Source organism: Pelodiscus sinensis, chromosome 4 (genome assembly GCF_049634645.1).
Source record: "Pelodiscus sinensis isolate JC-2024 chromosome 4, ASM4963464v1, whole genome shotgun sequence".
NCBI classification, from domain to species: Eukaryota; Metazoa; Chordata; order Testudines; family Trionychidae; genus Pelodiscus; species Pelodiscus sinensis.
This window is the reverse complement of record NC_134714.1, coordinates 64,994,132-65,011,730: the sequence shown is the minus strand read 5'-3', so window position 1 is coordinate 65,011,730 and position 17,599 is coordinate 64,994,132. Positions and strand designations below refer to the sequence as shown.

Here is a 17,599-nt window from a genome sequence, read left to right as displayed (position 1 = left end):
TGTAGTCAGTGCATTCCAGGGTGAGGAAATCATTAGTCCCAAATACGAGTGAGGTATTGAAATCAGTCCAGAAATTTGCCAGTGGGGAGGGAGGAGAATGGCTGTGGAGTTCTGTGGATTTGCATGCAGTTCTAACAGGCAGTATTGGAGGCCATGGGGAGATACTAAGCCAGGTAGACGCAGGACTGCCAAAAGAGCTTAGCTTCCCGCAGCCAGCCCTTCACCACTGCTGGGGGCTCTGGCAGCAATTTAAAAGGCCTGCGGCTCTGGCGTCTGCCTTCACTACTACAGTGGTGGCCAGGAGTTCCAGGCCTTTTAAAATTGCCAGGCCCCAGGGCAGCAACCCTTATGCATTCTGGTCATAGCTTGGGTGCTAATAGCTGCAAATTTTTCCCATAACAGGAACCGTCAAATGTATGGTCACATGTCAGGGAAGGACATATTTTTCAGGGCCACTTTGATAGGTCACTAGCCCATTCTCCTTGTAGATGTGGTCACCATATGTTTGAATACTTTGGTGGCATAAATGCCTGGTTTTCCACCAGCAGCTTGGGATGACCTCTCTCTCTGCCAGTCAGGCACAAAAACTATTATGTCTTCCAAAATGTTCAGTGCCTGAAATGATCTAGAAGGCTTTTGTAGCATAGCATGGACATCCACTTCCCCCCAAAGTCAGGTTGTTTTGGGCCAAAAATGTAATTTTTAAACTTCCCACTCCCTTAGCACTTCTTTCACTGCGAATAACCCGGCAGTTTGTGGTGTGAAGCAGCCCTCTACCTATACACTGAAGTTCAATAAGGAGCATTTTCTGTTCTTGAAATTCCAGAATGATTTTTGCTGTGCTTCTGCACTGAGCTGTTTGAGACAGTTACTGTCTGTGTCTTGTCCTATTCCAAGAGGAAAGGCAAACAGGAAGGCTCAGTCTGGCTGTGCAGCTTGAGGAAAGAGTAGTAATGTGGAAGCAGACACTTGCTTCACAGTTCACGGTTCCTGGAAAAGGAAAGGCAGTAAAGGGAGGGAGATAGAGCATAACAGAGATAATTATTTGAACAGTGGATGCCTCCAATGGCCACAAAACTGCATGCTCCACAGGCTGCATCTTCTCTGTGGCCCCCTGACCTGCATTCCAGAAATAGCCTGGACAATTCCATGACTGGTTGGGCCATGAAATTGGGGCCTATGAGTAGCTGGGCAGGGTAAATGGTGCCCCAAGCAGTTCTCAGTGCTGAAATCTTCCCCGTGGATACTTCCACACGTGTGCCCCAGCTCTGTGTGTGTGATAAAAGTGGAAGAAGGGGAAAGGAAAACAGGGGTAAGGGGGAGGCAAGGGAAACATAAGCTATGTCTACACTGAAGTTCTTTTTTGGAAAAAGGTACACAAATTGCGAACCACAATTTGTGTACCTTGTTCTGATTCTTTTTTTGGAAGAGGCTTTTCTGGCATTTGGCCTGTCTACGCGAAGCCAAATGTGGGAAAAAGCTCCTCTTTCAGAAGAGCCCATATTCCTCATAAAATGAGGAATACAGGGCTTCTGAAAGAATGCACCCACTTTTTCGGAAACTGATCTGAAAAAGCAGGCATGTTCCCTGGATGTGGCAGAGTTTTTCCAGGATACCCCAGAAAAACTCTGTAGTGTAGACATAGCCATAATAGTGTGTATAAAGAGTGTCATAATTGTTTGACTGTTGCAGTAGTTTATTATTGTACTTTTGTTGCATTGTAGGGTTGCTGTATGATAATGTAGAAAAATAAACGTTTTTTATTTCATAAAGAAGATTTATTGCCACCACTGCAGGGACAATGGGGAGGTTGCATTCAAAAACCGTCTTTAGTAATCAGTAAACTTGTTTTACTGTTTATTTTTACGAATGAGTTTGCCTGAAGGGCTTAGTAAATCTGCTTAAGTTTGCTAAGGTTGATATATATCCACTTCTCATTGATGAAGTGGTGAATCAATTAATTAACTTGCATTGCTCAATAAAAAGTCTTGTGCAGTCAAGATTGTTTATTCCTGAGGTATGAGGCTAGAAGCTGGGGGATTTGGCTGGTGCCTTGCTGTATGTGATTAATGAGTGGCTCTGGGAGCATTCATGCAATCTAGCTGGGTGTGGAGCTCCACATGCAGTTGTGCTGAGTGCTAACAGTTCCTGAAGGGGTTTGCTGCTTATCACTGGCAAAGCATTGTGAGAGACAGATTTATTGGAGCACAGCAGTCCCTTAGTCCCAGGCTGCCTCCTGGGGTCCCATCACACATACATCAGCTATTCATGTCAATCTCAATTGGTTTCCCCACCACAGTCCATTACAAAAGCAGTTATATTCAAAAGTGCAATGCATGGCAATTAATGTCCCCTCCTCCTAAGCACATACCTAGAGGTACTATTTTCCCTTTTCATTTGGCCTATGCAGATGCATAACGTGGGAGCACAAAGCATCACGGACTTCTCTAGTTTGGGTGCATCCCACTCCAGCTGTGGTAGGCGTACTTGCTGGCTGAGTATACCAGTTCAGCAGGCTCTCACAGTCATAGGTCTATTCGGGGCAAATGGTTCACGGTTGGCTTCACAGCAATTGTGAAGAGTGCAGTAAGCCAAAGTAATGCTATAGCATTGACAACACTGATAGCCGAATGGGTCTGTACATACCTTGAGCGGGATTTCAGTCACATTCAGCCACCATTCTACACCTGCTAAAAGTGTAATTAAACAATGTCATGTGGTGGGAATAATATCCCAGCCTGTCCATGAATATAGATTCTTAATCAGCAAAAAGCCTTGGTAATCATGAACTTTTCTTTGGACCTACTGCTTGTCATACAAGGCCTGCATGACCGTATGATCTTACCAATTTGTGCCTGTTGTCTTACCCAAGAAATGCTGGTTTATGGAGTGGATATTAGTGGCTATAATAAGTGTCATGAGCAGCATCAGTCAGTTCAAGTCTGCCTTGTCTGTGTCCGTCTCCTGCTCCATAGAATCATAGAACCATAGAGCTGGAAGAGACCTCAGAAGGTCATCAAGTCCAGCCCCCTGCTCTAGGCAGGACTAATCCCAACTAAATCAACCTGGCCAGGGCTCTGTCAAGCCGAGACTTAAACACTTCTAGGGATGGAGACTCCACTACTTCCCCAGGTAACCCATTCCAGTGCTTCACTACCCTCCTAGTAAAATAGTTTTTCCTAATATCCAACCTGGATCTCTCCCACCACAACTTGAGACCATTCTCCTTGTTCTGCCATCTGTCACTACTGAGAACAGCCTTTCTCCATCCTCTTTGGAACCTCCCTTCAGGAAGTTGAAGGCTGCTATCAAATCCCCCCTCACTCTTCGCTTCTGCAGACTAAACAGACCCAATTCCCTCCGCCTCTCCTCATAAGTCATATGCGCCAGCCCCCTAATCATTTTGGTTGCCCTCCGCTGGACCCTCTCCAATGAGTCCATATCCCTTTTGTAGTGGGGGGCCCAGAACTGGACACAATACTCCAGATGTGGCCTCACCAGAGCCGAATAAAGGGGAATAATCACATCTCTGGATCTGCTGGCAATGCTCCTATTAAGCACAAAAAGGAAGCTTACAAAAAGTGGAAACTTGGACAAATGACCAGGGAAGGGTTTAAATGTATAGCTCGAGAATGCCAGGGAGTTATCAGAAAGGCGAAAGCGTAAATGGAATTGCGACTGGCTAAGGATGTGAAGGATAACAAGAAAGGTCTCTACAGGGATGTTAACAAGAAGGTGATCACAGAGGGTGTGTGGCCCCTACTGAATGAAGGAGGTAACTTAGTGACAGATGAGGTGGGGACTAATGCGCTAAGTGACGCAAGATGGGATGAAGATGGACGGCCCTTGGTGGGTAAAGAGCAGGTTAGGAACTATTTAGAAAAGCTAAACGTACACAAATCCATGGGTCCGTACTTAATGCATCCGAGGGTGCTGAGGGAGTTGGCAAATGTCATTGAGGAGCCTTTGGCCATTATCTTTGAAAAGTCATGGAGATTGGGAGAAATCCTGGATGATTGGAAAAAGGCAAATGTAGTGCCCATCTTCAAAAAAGGGAAGAAGGACAATCCAGAGAACTATAGGCCGGTCAGTCTTAACTCGGTTCCTCGAAAAATCATGGAAGGGATCCTTAAGGAATCCATTTTGAGGCACTTGGAAGAGAGGAAAGTGATTAGGAGTAGTCAGCCTGGATTCACAAAGGGCAAGTCGTGCCTGACCAATCTGATTAGCTTCTATGATGAGGTAACTGGCTCTGTGGACGTAATATACCTTGACTTTAGCAAGGCTTTTGATATGGTCTCCCACAATATTCTTGCCAGCAAGTTAAGGGAATGTGGATTTGATAAATGGACAGTAAGATGGACAGAAAGATGGCTAGAAGGCTAGGCCCAGCGGGTAGTGATCAATGGCTCAATGTCAGGATGGCGGTTGGTTTCTAAGGGAGTGCCCCAAGGTTCGGTTCTAGGAACGGTTTTGTTCAATTTCTTTAATGAACTTGATGAGGGGATGGATTGTACCCTCAGCAAGTTTGCAGATGACACTAAGCTAGGGGGAGAGGTAGATACGCTTCAGGGCAGAGATAGGGTCCAGAGTGACTTAGACAAATTGGAGGATTGGGCCACAAGAAATCTGATGAGGTTCAACAAGGACAAGTGCAGAGTCCTGCACTTGGGACGGAAGAATCCCAAGCATTGTTACAAGCTGGGGACCAACCACTTAAGTAGTAGTTCAGCAGAAAAGGACCTGGGGGTTACAGTGGATGAGAAGCTGGATATGAGTCAACAGTGTGCCCTTGTAGCCAAGAAGGCTAATGGCATATTAGGTTGCATTAAGAGGTCCATCATGATCTCAGTTAGGTACCTTCAGTAGGTCAGAAAATACTGCCAAGCATCTCACATTTTGGGAAGGTGCTAGGAAGCCTGAGATCCAGTGGGTTGGATCCATGTCTGCATGCTCAAGTGTGGATGCCAGAGCTTCAGTTTGGGGACCGGGTTAAAAATTTCTTAACCTAATTTTGGCAGTCATTGTACATGCTCAAGCCCTGGGTTCTCAAATCCAGAGTCCACTAACTAGAGTCCCACTAACCCTGAACTTACATTGTAGTGCAGATGTGCCCTGAATGGGTGGAATAGTCTTGTGAAACTCCTTCTATTACTTGCATTTAAACCCTAATTCCATATTCCCACCTTTGGGTCTAGCAAAGCTTACAGCTACAGGCTCTCCTGATATGTGGGAGTTATGGTGGGAACCTCATGAAGAATCTCAGATGCCTTTTCTATATTTTAAAGTAGGTTTTGAGCTCTCTTTTTTTTGTGAGGAGACTACAGATTTCTATAAACTTCTCTATGCTTGGACTGAAGCAACAGCTAGGTTTTCCTTCTACTGCAGAAGGGCAGTAGTGGAACTTGAAATCCACATTTACCTGCTCACACAGGAACTTTTCACTTAAAAAACAAGCCAGTTGTAGTAGGAAATATAAGCCCTTGTATCAAAGGCCTGGCATGGGGCAGGACCTGTTGACAGAATTTGACAAAAACAGGGCTGGTGTTGCAGAAATACACCTTCCTAAAAAGTGGTAGTCACAGAGTAATCACGCAAACACATCCTGATATTAAGTGGTACCAGGACAATTTAATATTAAGGGTGGTAAAAAAAAAAATTGTCAAGGATAAAAAGAACACACTGATCCCTTTTAAAAGATAAGGTTAGGATAACGGTGTATAATAAAGATGTTTTAACTGAACCAACATGTACAAGGTGATGGGTAATAGCTAGCCATATCAAGGGATAATAACTATGTCAGAGGTGCAGAACTAAGTTTGTATTGAGATATAAAAATGTATCTCAGAGAGAGTATCTTTGGTTGGCCTAAGGAAGAATGGAAAGTGATGCAGCAGAGTCTGTGGGATACTAGTACCATGCTTTGTTGACAATAAACCTTGCTGGATGCCTTCATCCCTTAATAGATCTTGTCATTATTGGGCAGCTTGCTTGAGGCCTGCTGTCTCAGTTGTCTACTCAGGGCTGGGGTAGTACATATAGGAAACACATACATGCAGACAAACAGTTATTAACATCTAACCATACTTGTCACCTGTAACCACACCGGTTACACGTGAATTCTGGAGATTTTGAAAGCAGCGTAGGGGCCTGAGCCATCTATTATAATGCACGATATGTAATTAACTCCACTGCACACTTTTGAAAATCTCCCTGCTCTTCTCACTAATGTCTCAACACCTGTCCAAATCCCCAGGCAGGACCTGAACATAACGCAAGGGTGGACTATGATTGTTGAAGTCAGGCTCTGATAAATAACAACCTAATAAATTCCTAGTGATGCTGGAAATACCAGACTCCCAGATATTCATGCAGTTTAGCAAACTTAATATTCATTTTGCCCATTCCTTACAGTCTGTCACTGTCTGTACCATTGCCCATGAATGCCAATGCCTCCACAGCTGCTCAGCTGTAATCCCCAGTCATGCCTCCATTTCTTGCCTTGACTATCTACGGCTCTGGTCTCTAGGGCAGCCATGCTCTCCAGAAATTGGCAGATATAGAAAGGTGCTTCCCACTCCCTCGCTGCAAGCATGAAGAAGTGCAACTGTATCACTTCCATCCTCAAACAGCTCTCCTGACCCCTCATTCACATCAGAATGGTCTTTGTGTTCAAAACCTTCCAAGGAACTGCTCAGGGAACCTTGCTATTATTTTTCTTCTTTTATTCACTCTCTTATTCCTTCTATTCTGTTCCTGCACCGGGTCTCTTCTTTGCAGCTCCCTTGTATCTTTCTTTATCTCTTCAGCTGTTCATTTTATCTCAAATCCCAAATATATTCATTCTTCCTTATGTACTTTCATTTCTCTCTTCCTTCGACATTATAATTATTTCATGTTATAATTCTGTTATTCAACTCTGCAAAGGCTGAATTTGTATAAAAGGTATTAGATTCAATCAAGAATAAAAATAACAATAATAGCAATAAAGTGTTAGCCACTCTCAAAATCCAATAAAGAAACACACCCTTCTTTCATACAAACTCATTGTATATTAAACTACAATCTATATGAGCATCATATGCTGTCATGGCTTATTTACTATCTGTTGGTGTGAAGCCTTTAGATCACTGCTTTGTGTGATAGATGTTATTTAATTTGTCCTTATGGTTATTAGAAAATAGTCTGGGAAGTCACAATCCAGCAGATTAAGAACTGGATTTTCTTGTGTATGGAACAAACAGGTGTTTCCAGGTTGGCACTCGACAATATCAGAGGTGGGGCAGATGTGTGAATCTGCAATTAGGTTAATTTTCCCCTTCAGAACTCATCTAGTGAATCCTCTGTGCAACTTAATTTGCAAATCATAATAATATCAAAGTCTTGACTTGATGGGCAATTGGCTCCGAAGATACTGTGAGGTGTGTCAGGTGCTCAAAATAAGAGCCGTGATGGACTGGTTTTGGCTTGGCTTAGGCACACCCAGTGCTTTATGTTCCCTGTTGAACTTCAGCTATCTCAGGTTAATGCTTTTGCTTCTGTAACATTTACTTGGTACCCTCCCCAGCCTCCATAATTAAAAAAGATATTTTGTGTGGGAGCAAGCTTGGGATCAGACATTGCTTTTACTCTTAGATCCAATGAGGAGTGAAGGAAAAGAAGAGTCTGAATATGCAAGCTGGAATATTCTTCCACTTGGCCTATCATGGATGGAGTGAGCTCTGTTGACTAGAGCAAGGAACTGGGTACCAAGGCTTCTGGATTCATTTCCTGACTAATATCTTTGAGCAATAATTTGGAGCCTAGTAAAGTGTGTATTGTTACACTCATTCTGAATGTCTTCAGCAGAAATGTCTCCAGCATGGTCATGGATTCCACAAGTATAACTGTTGTCTGTTTACATTATACTGTCCAAAGATGAGATGGAAGTTAGAGGTTCGGGAAAATATTGGTTCTATTCAGGAAGTGTCTCAATAACTTTGCTTCCTGATAGTTTCATGAGAAGTAAAGAGTTGTAATGGAGCTGAGCGATAGGCAGCCAGGATATGCTAGCTGAGTGGGCAGAATCATTGACCAACGAGGAAAGAAGTAGAAATGTAGGACAAACTTTTCAAAAGCTTTCATTTAATTTAAGATCCTTTCCTTCTGGGTGCCCCACTTGAAACATTTCAGGCCTGAGCATCTACAACTCCCATTCACTTCACTTTGGAGGCATGAACATGAACATACAGCCTCTCTGAAAATAAGGTCCACAGTGTTTCAGGTTGGTCATCCAAAATTAGCAGATAACTGAAGATGTTGGCCCATGTGAAAATGTTGATCACTGGTCCAAGTTAATCATGAGCTGGGATTTTTATCATGTAAATAACAATTAAGGATATTCTCATTTCTTCTTGGATATACAAGAATACTCTTAGGCGTCTAAAGTATTTAGTGGTATTCTGGCTTTGTAGGGATATTCTGGACCAGAGGGCTTCAGTCTCCATTAAAACTCAAAGTGGATTCATGGAGTTTAAGGCCATAAGAGATAATTAGATCATCTAATCTGACCTCCTGCACATCACAGGTCATTAAATGGAGTCCAACTGTGCTTGACTTCCAAAAAGGCATCCAGTCTTTATTCAAAGACATCAAGTGATGGGCAATCCACCTCTTTTTGGTAATTTGTTCCAACAATTAATCACCCTCGCTGCTAAAAATTATGTCTAATTTCTAACTTGAATGTGTCTGGCTTCATCTTCCAGCCACTGATTCTTGTTACATCTTTCTCTTCTAGATTAAAGAGCCCTTTAGTACCTTGTATTGTCTCCCCAGGATGGTACTTCTCCACTATGATCAAATGCCCTTTCAGTCTTCTTTTTTCATAAGAAACACAGATTGAGCTCTTTAAGCCTCTCACTGTAAGACATTTTCTCCAGATTTTGAATCACTCTTTTGGGTCTCCTCTATACCCTCTCCAATATCTCAATATTGCTCTTAGCAATATGGAGCTTTTCAGAATCACCACTGTCTAAGATACAGTCCCCCTCCCCGACCCCGCTTCACCTCTGTAGGCAGGGCCTTTACCTCTTGCTCCTAGAGGTATGACATTGCCTTTGACTGTATTAAAACACATTTGATTAGAATGGGCCCAGCTAATCAAGCAATCCAAATCACTCTCCCTGTCCTCATCATTATTTACCTCTCTGCTAATCTTCGGGATTTTATGAGCAGTGATTTTACATTTACTTGCATAACAGTGATGAGAATGTTGAATGGTGTTTGGCCTAGCACCAATCCTTGCAAAACCCCACTGTAGCAGGTTCACTCACTTCTTTCTTTTTTTCCCGCCCAGCTCTTCCCTCCAGGGTGGCCATTGGGGAAGTAACCAGCACTCGGAAGCGCCCGTTCAGGTGTGGTGGTATCTTCAGGGCACTGCCCTCCGGCAGTGACCACTTTGCTCTTCCTCTGCACCCCCTTCTGGGGGGGCAATAGTCCAGGGTCCTCCTTACTTCCAGGGACCCCCAGTTCTTCCTCCCTGGGATTCCTAGCTCCCCTCATGCCATCCTGGCCTCAGGCCCCCTGTCAGCCCCTTAACAGCCCCTCCAGGCAGACTGCAGGATCTTCGGACCCCTACTCCCTGGCCACAGGCACACCTCTGCCTGCCCAGTTGCCTCCCGGACTTATGGCCTGGGGCTTCCCTGGCTCAGCCTCCCCCAGCTGCCTCCTATGAAGCTGTGGCCGCCTCCTATGTGGCCCAGCCCATTAGGGCTGCCTCCATTGCTCACCCCAGCCCTTCATGACTGCCTCCTATGCAGCACTGGGCCTCAGACCATGTAGCCTGGGTTCCCTCTGTCTGAGCCTCCCCAGTCCTGCTCCTTCCAGGGAGCCTCCTTCTTCCCTGGCCATCAGGTCTTACTGCTCTCCCTCCAGAGCAGCAAGCAGGTAGATGACTCCTCCTCCTCCCAGGAGCTGCTCTTTTATGCCTCAGCTGGGTTCTCCTAATTGCCCTAAGCTGGACTCTCCTCCCTCCAGCTCAATGGCCCCATAAAGGGGCAGGGCAGGGCAACACTTTGCCATACCCACTAACTTAATTAGTAATTAAGCCATAAACTTATACAAGGCACTAGGAAAATACCTTCATAAAACTAAATATCTGGGTTGTAAAACCAAGGCCATGGACCCTATATAGTCATTAGAGAGCCCATGCTAGTTTCAATACCAATACTCAGGTGTAATGACAACATTCAATTTGGCATAGTAATAGTCTTACACAAGTCCCTTTTACTTTATTTATCATTTACTTTCTGTTCTAAACTGTTATTTAATGTTGCTGTATGTTGTTAAACAGTAGGGCTGTGTCTAGACTGCATCCCTTTTCCGTAAAAAGGGAAGTAGTAGTGTTCTACTCCAGAAGTAACTGCCTTTCGGTGGTGTATGAGCAATCCCTTTGGGTATGTCTTTCTTTAGCTATCGAAGTGCAGCTTATGGAGAAACAGTAGCTGAGGTTGCAAGCAGCTTCCATTATAAACCCTATACTTAGTCCAGTTGTAAGTCTGACTCACAAAATAAATTTGATCTGAAATTACCATACTCACTCTGAAGACTCTTTTTGACAAAATTGCTTTTGGATTATAGGTCACTAAAATGTTATAAAAATGAAAATATGACCTATGTTTATTTCTTTTTCTCTCCTTCGTTAAAATATGCCTTGTTACTACCCATTCACATTTCTGCTTCTTAAATCCTGACAACTCTTACAGTGGGTCTATTTGCAGAAAATATATTGCAAGTAAATACAATGATCCATTACATTTATTTTGTGGCTAGTCTGTGGCTCTGTGCTGCTTGTGTTGTACCTGTCTCAGAGCCAGAATTGTGAGTTTCTCACTTTCAAAATTATTAAAATTCACACTTAATAAGAAACATAATTGCAAAAGCATTTCTAAAATAAACCTCTGTCCCCTTTAAAAACCATGCTTGCCCTTGATGGCTCACCTCAAGAGCTATAATTTTACTGAAACAAACTGCTATCATTTCTAAAATGAAAGATTGAAGGGAAAAAAACAGAGGGTAACCCAGACGTGGCCTGAATGAAAATAGCAAAAATGACAGAGAAGCAGAGAAGAAAGGAGAGAGAGGGAAGTAGGCGCGAGAGGGAGGGAGAAAGGATAACCCAGACGTGGGAAGAATGTAGATGGAACAAAGGCAAGGAAATAATGAAGATAGACAGTGGAGAAAGAGAGTAACTAACATAGACAGAAAGAGAATGGAATATATCACAGAGATAAGGTCTAGGTAAGAATTAATTGGAGGATGGCAATGAAGATTACACCACAAAAGCATGATATAGCCCAGTGAGCCTCACTGTGTAGCTATAATGCAGCATATGGCCCTTTCAGGTACCATGTGTTGTCTGGCTCCTGGAATCTGTTGAATAAGAGCTTTGAGAGACAGAGGAAAAAAGAAACTCTTTCCTCCAGGTTCCACCTTAACAGACTTAAGCGATGGGGAGTGATTGTGGCAAATGGGGTTAGAGAGCCTCACAACAATCATGCTGTGATTCCTCTGCATTCCACGGCAATGTTTGCATCACAGCCTTGCGTCAATATGGATTAATTGTGTAGCCACATCTCCATGGGATCCTAATGCAAAGTCAGGTGATCACTCTACAGTGACTTTCTGACGCGATTCAGTGGTAAAACCACTCAATAACTCAGTAAGGCTAAGAATTACTCAGGTGGGCAGTGATTCAGTGTTATTGTTTACATGGGTGAAGCTTTTACTGTATAAGGGTAAATAAGTAAAAAATTGAGGAAACAGACGAAGGAAATAAGAGAAAGAGAAACAGAGCTACACAGAGAGCCAGCAAATAAAAAAAATGTGATTTGCTAAATTAATCTCATGTATAATTCTACTGACTTGTAGATAGGGCCTAGGGGCAGGGGAAGCGGACAAATTTTCCTCTGCCCTGCCAGAGGCACGTAGCACTTTGAAGTGCCGCATGATCCTGGCAGGGTGGAAGGAGATTTCATGCGCTCCCCCGTCCCCAAGCCCTGATTGGCCTGGGTGCGGGAGGAGCATGCAAAGTTTCCTCCCCCGACCACTGCCCTGTGAGGAGTGCGGGGCACTTCAAAGTGCTGCTCGCTCCTCGCAGGACGGGAGGAGGCTTCTCACACTCCCCCGCCTCCCGGCCAGTCAGAGCTTGGGGACGGGGGAGCGTCAGGGCCTCTATGGGCTGGAAAATTGCCGCGTGCTCCTTGCAGGGCAGAAGAAACTTTGTGCGCTCCCCCATCCCCAAGCTCTCATTGGCCTGGGGGCGGGGGAGCGCGTGAAGTCTCCTCTTGCCCTGACAGGAGAGCCCGGTACTTCAAAGTGCTACATGCTCCTGGCAGGACGGAGAAAACTTCGTGTGCTTCTCCCACCCCCGGCTCTAATTGGCCTGTGGGTGGGGAAGCATACAAAGTCTCTTCCTGCCCTGCCAGGGGCATGGGTGCTTAGTGGGAAGGGGGGGCAAAGGAGGTTCCCCACTCCTAGACCAATCATGGTCTGGGGGTGGGGAAGCCCGGAAGCATCCTGGCCCTGCCCCTTCCATGTTAGGCCCCGTCCCTCCCAGTATGGCACAGGGTCCCTTCAAAAATTTTTGAAGTGTCCCCCGACCAAAAATTATTGCCTACCCCGATCTAGATCATCCCTGATAGATATCAGGGGCACCATGGAGCTGGTGCTGGGGGGAAACAGATTTTAAGACTGCTCCCCCAGAACTGGCTTCTGCCTGCCCCTCTCCCCACCTCTTAAAAACTGGCTCCCCACATGTATCGACTCTTGCCTGCTCCCCTCACCCTCCATGCTGCAGCCCATCAGAGGCAGCAGCGTGGGGATAGGAGGGCAGATCTGGTGTTTGTGGGGAGCCAGCAAATGTGTATAGTTGACAGGATTAACCAATAAGCCTAGGCTTATCGATTAATTGTGTAGTTGTCTACACATTGACATCCCTATTCAAAATCAGTGCACATGCTCCTTGTGCAATCTAGTTGTAGCTGAATCCCTATAGCAGATCTAATTGAATGTCACTGGAGAAGAATCCAAACCAAAATTCTAGCTCCCAACATCCTTGAATTAAGAAGCTAAGCCCTCCTAAATTTCACAGTGTGGACCTATTTGTCATGACCATCAGCCAAGAGGAAGTGCTGAAAACATGGCTGTCAAAGTGTACAGAGAGAATGTAATGGAAAGAGTCATTTAGCATCCAGGAAGATGTCCCCGCCACACCTGTTTGTAGTTGGGTGTATGTTACAAAGGCACTGTTTGCTGCTCTGGGATGGAATTCCAATCAGAATGAAATCTGTGTTCAGTATCTCTCCTTTTAAAAGCTGTGGTGTCAAACGCTGCTCAGTAATGTTCTTTCCTTTCATCTTAAAAAAAAAAAACCTTCACATGTTCTGTGCCTTTGTAGTGTCACAAACACAGAGGTATTTATTTCTGCAGAAGATTTAATCCACATCACTCCCATCTGCTTCTTATGCACCTGAATCTTTTTTTAACTCTTGGCAGCTTCTGTTTTCCTCTCATTAAATCGAGTTATCAGAATGATTGTTTAGAGAAAGAAGGCCGTGCAAAATGAAGGAAGGGGGATTCTCTCCTTGGTAATGTCCTGTAGCAAGATGTCAGGTCATGCCTGCCAAGGGGAGGGGAAGACAGGGAAGTGGTCCTGGGGCCAGTGATTAGATGGGGCCTATGGCTCTTGGCCACCACAGCTACTGTGGCCCTTTAAATCATCTATGCAGATCTGAGCCCTGGGTGCCGGGGGCAGTGCTGGTTGCCCTAGCCCTGCCCCTTCCTCCCAAGACTCCACCCTTCTAGGAGTGTAGAGCCTGCTCCCCCATTTTGTCCAGGGCCTGTGAAGGCGGCGCCCCCATATCAGTACCCAGCAGAGAGAGGCAGAGTTCTTCGGCTGATTGGTCTGAGTGGCCGGCTTTAGGACCTTGCATAAACACACAACACTGTTCTACTGACTCACACTGGCCACCATCCCAGATTGGTCCTATTGGCTTCAACCTAGTTTATAAAAACATTTGAGCCTCCCTCTGAAAAAGAGAGAACCAGAGGCAGGCACAGAATGAGTTTCTGAAAACAGTCACGTTCACGGACAAACTCTTGTGGGATGTTTGTTTGTTCTTCAAGTTAGAAATAAAGGAAACCCACCCAGAGAGGTAAGTAAATGTGGATCTTAGTGAGTGAATGTAATATACTAAGAGAAGGTGGGAATCCCACCTACTTCAACACCACTGACACAGAGGGAAGAATTTGGCCCCCAATCAGCTTACAAGTTTGAGGCATTCAGATTTTACAGTGGTGAGGAACACAAAATATAGATAGCCATCCTCCTCTGCTTAGAGAGCTATCAGTAAGATGACCCTTATTTTCAAAAATTTATTAAAGGCCTGATTTTATAGCAACTTTTTACATGGTCACAAAATATTAATGCACATAGAAGTGCCACCTTTTAAAACATGCAGTGATGTTGCTGCTGCATTCTTACTCAGCAGCAACACAACATGTGTATTTCTAGGAGGGGAAGATTTTCCCAGTAATGCATTGTTCTGAAGCGGTTCGTCATGCAATGCTGTACATTGCATTTACTCTGAGTAAAAGAGCAGCTCTCAGAGGGCATTTCTACACTAAGGCTACATCTGCACTACGAGTTTTCTCTGCAAACTCACTAGATCGAGAAAAGGAGTTTTTGCGCAAAAAGAAAACGTCCACACTGATTGTTTTTGCGCAAAAACCCCAGCGCAAAAACGGATCGGCAGAATATATGCAAATGAGATTGCAACTCATGCACATGAGTCCCTCTGTAGCATATTTTTTGCCGAGAAAACTCGTAGTGTAGATGTAGCCTAAGAAATTATTTCAAAATAACTTATTTCAAAATAATAATTTTGAAATAGCATGGCCATACTATGGGGAAGCCTCAAAATTAGTCTGAGAGAGGCTCTGTTAATATGGATGCGCTACCTCGTCTTAGAGTCCCAGGAAGCATTGGGGAGTATTTAGATTGAATTACTCTGGGGAGTAGTTATTTCAAAATAGCAGTGCTGGAGTATCCACACTACCACTATTTTGAAATAACTATTTCTAAATTAGTGGTATTCCTCGTGGAAAGCAGGAGTTAATATTTTGAAATAACTAGCCCATTATTTCAAAATAATGGGCTTGGTAGTGTGGACGCTTCACTTGTTATTTCAAAATAAGGGGGGTTATTTCAAAATAATTCCCTGGTGTAGACCATGGCAGAGCGACTACACTCATATACATTTTCAGTCCAAATTCTGCTCATCAGACTGAACTCTTATTCACAGGACTGTTGATTAACTCTGATAAACACAGAGAAAGTTTTACTTTGTATAGAAGTGTGTTTTGAACAAAGATTTTGCTTTAAAAATCATTGATCAATTAAATGAAAAACCAGGAAATATGAGCTGTCCCGAAAGAAATTCCTGAGACATCTACATGTTATATTTAAAATGAGGATTGTCCCAATAAAAGTGGACTGTATGGTCTTTTCACCTATCAGTGTCGTCATACGTAATTCTTCAAGATTGTCACTATAGCTTTCAAAGGGAGTGAAATCCACTGATGGATTTCACATGGATGTGGAAAATATAACTGCAAGATTCTGTGCCTGATCTTACTATCAATTCACTGTCCTTAGACTAGTCATTTAACCTCTCTTGCCTCAAATTACCTACATACTTGTAAGCAGGTAGAATAATAATAGTCCCTTTCTTCCATCCAAGGATCATATGAGAATTTGTGAATATAAAGCTCTTTGAAATCCCCAAAAGTATTATTATATGGGAATGATCCAAATCCCACTGAAGTCAATTTTACTATGTGCATTGACTTCAATGAGCTTTAGATCAGGCCTTATAAAAATATTCATTTTGTTTTCAAACAGTTGTTGTTCATATCTCTGCCGCCATTTTCTCCTTTGTTTTTTTCAACTTAGACCAGTTTTAAATTTTTATATCATGTCATGATTGTTAGGCTCCACAGGCAACTGTCTTGTTAGTCCATGTAACAGCTTTCTCATAGTAATAACTTTTCAGTGGCAGCTAACACTACTGTCAGGAAACTTCTGTCACTGAAGTGTCAACAAGGTCAGGTGTCAGCTGTGCTAGCTTCCTCACAGTGCTAGCAGTGCATGGTCCTCACAGTAGTGTCCAGCCTTAGCAATGCTACCACAGACGAGAGAGGTTTAAGGAGTATGTTTCCTTGCATTCACATCTTGTCAAATGTAGCATGTGCCCCTGTTAATACCAGGAACTAACTCCAGGGAGTAAATAGTCAACACTTCTCTGAGAGAAAAGAGAATAGAAGTTAAGTATTGCCTCCCAAAGGAAGGCCATGCACACAAGTTCTTTCAAAGTTTCTGACTGCATAGCACTTAGAGCATTGCAGTAGGGGCACATCCACTTATCAGTTTAATTTTATCCAATGCATCCAGTGGGCTGGGAGCCAGAAGCCTTGGGTTTTGTTGCCAGTGACTCATGGTGTCCTCAGTTAATCTTGCTGTGACTAAATGTACCCATCCATAAAATAGAAATCACAACCCCTGTCTCAAAGGGACATTGAGAATTCGTGTTTGTGAGATGATTTAAAATCACTATATTAAAGGCAACATGAAAATGCAAAGCAGCATCCTGGGAGCTGGCTATGAAGAGCTGGCCAGGTAGCTTGGGAGCAGTTACGCACTCCAGTGGGATCAGTTATAAACTTGTGGAAGCTATGGGATTCCAAACCATACCCCCAAAGCCACAGGACCTTTGGTGGGGCCAGCAAATTGTTATAAAGCATCTTTCTGTGATGTGGAAATCCCAGTAGGATATTACAGTCCACTCTGTTGTACACCTGGAGCATGGAGAGAGAGTGTCATTCTCCACTGTCTATGAAACACCTACTTTTACTCTGCTGTCTCCTTTCCATCCAAAGAACAGTCTTCTGGAGGTTTATTTCCAGCATCTGGTATCTGCATTTCTGGCCAGCCATTCAAGTGCTTGCCAATTGGAAGAGTTTCTTCTCTTTTGGGTATTGGTGGGATCCCACTTCGTTGGGGGGTACACTAGTTCCTAGGTGACTGATAGCGGCAGGTTCCCCATAGTCAGGATCAAGTGCTGTATGCACTCCAAGCACTTGGCATTTCCAGCTCTAACCCATGAGAACACTCCTGGCTTTGGTAGCAGAGGATTTCTTTATTAGAAGTGCTGGAAATAGGATGCAGATTACCTAGGCACCATTGCTTTAAATTACAACACAAAAGAGATGGTACTCTACAGACCCTAACCCAGCCCTTAGGCACAATCCAGCAGTGTCAGATTGGGGCTCCTCCTAGGAGGAGTAATCATGCCAACTCTCCCCTTTCCTAGAGACAAACACACACTGACCTGCACTGCCTCCAGCCAGAGGCCAGTCCCCTTGTTCAGCACCTGTGGTCTCAGTCAGTCCACTCCCCATGGCTGCCTCAATCTGCAGGCTTCTCCTGGCTGGCCACCACCTGTAGCTACCACTAGTCCCTTCTCAGTTTGGTTCTCAGCCCTTCAATCCCAATTCCCAGGCT

At 44.1% G+C, this 17,599-nt stretch overlaps 1 protein-coding gene and 1 long non-coding RNA gene across 3 annotated transcripts in view; one reads left to right on the top strand and one right to left on the bottom strand.

Annotated features, from left to right (window-relative positions):
* Positions 1-17,599, bottom strand: part of LOC102453678 (transmembrane protein 151B-like) — a 39,477-nt gene that overhangs the window by 9,411 nt on the left and 12,467 nt on the right. The window lies entirely within an intron of this gene.
* The window catches only part of LOC142829128 (uncharacterized), a 37,618-nt gene that overhangs the window by 17,188 nt on the left and 2,831 nt on the right, over positions 1-17,599 (top strand). The gene's annotated exons all lie outside the window — the stretch shown is intronic.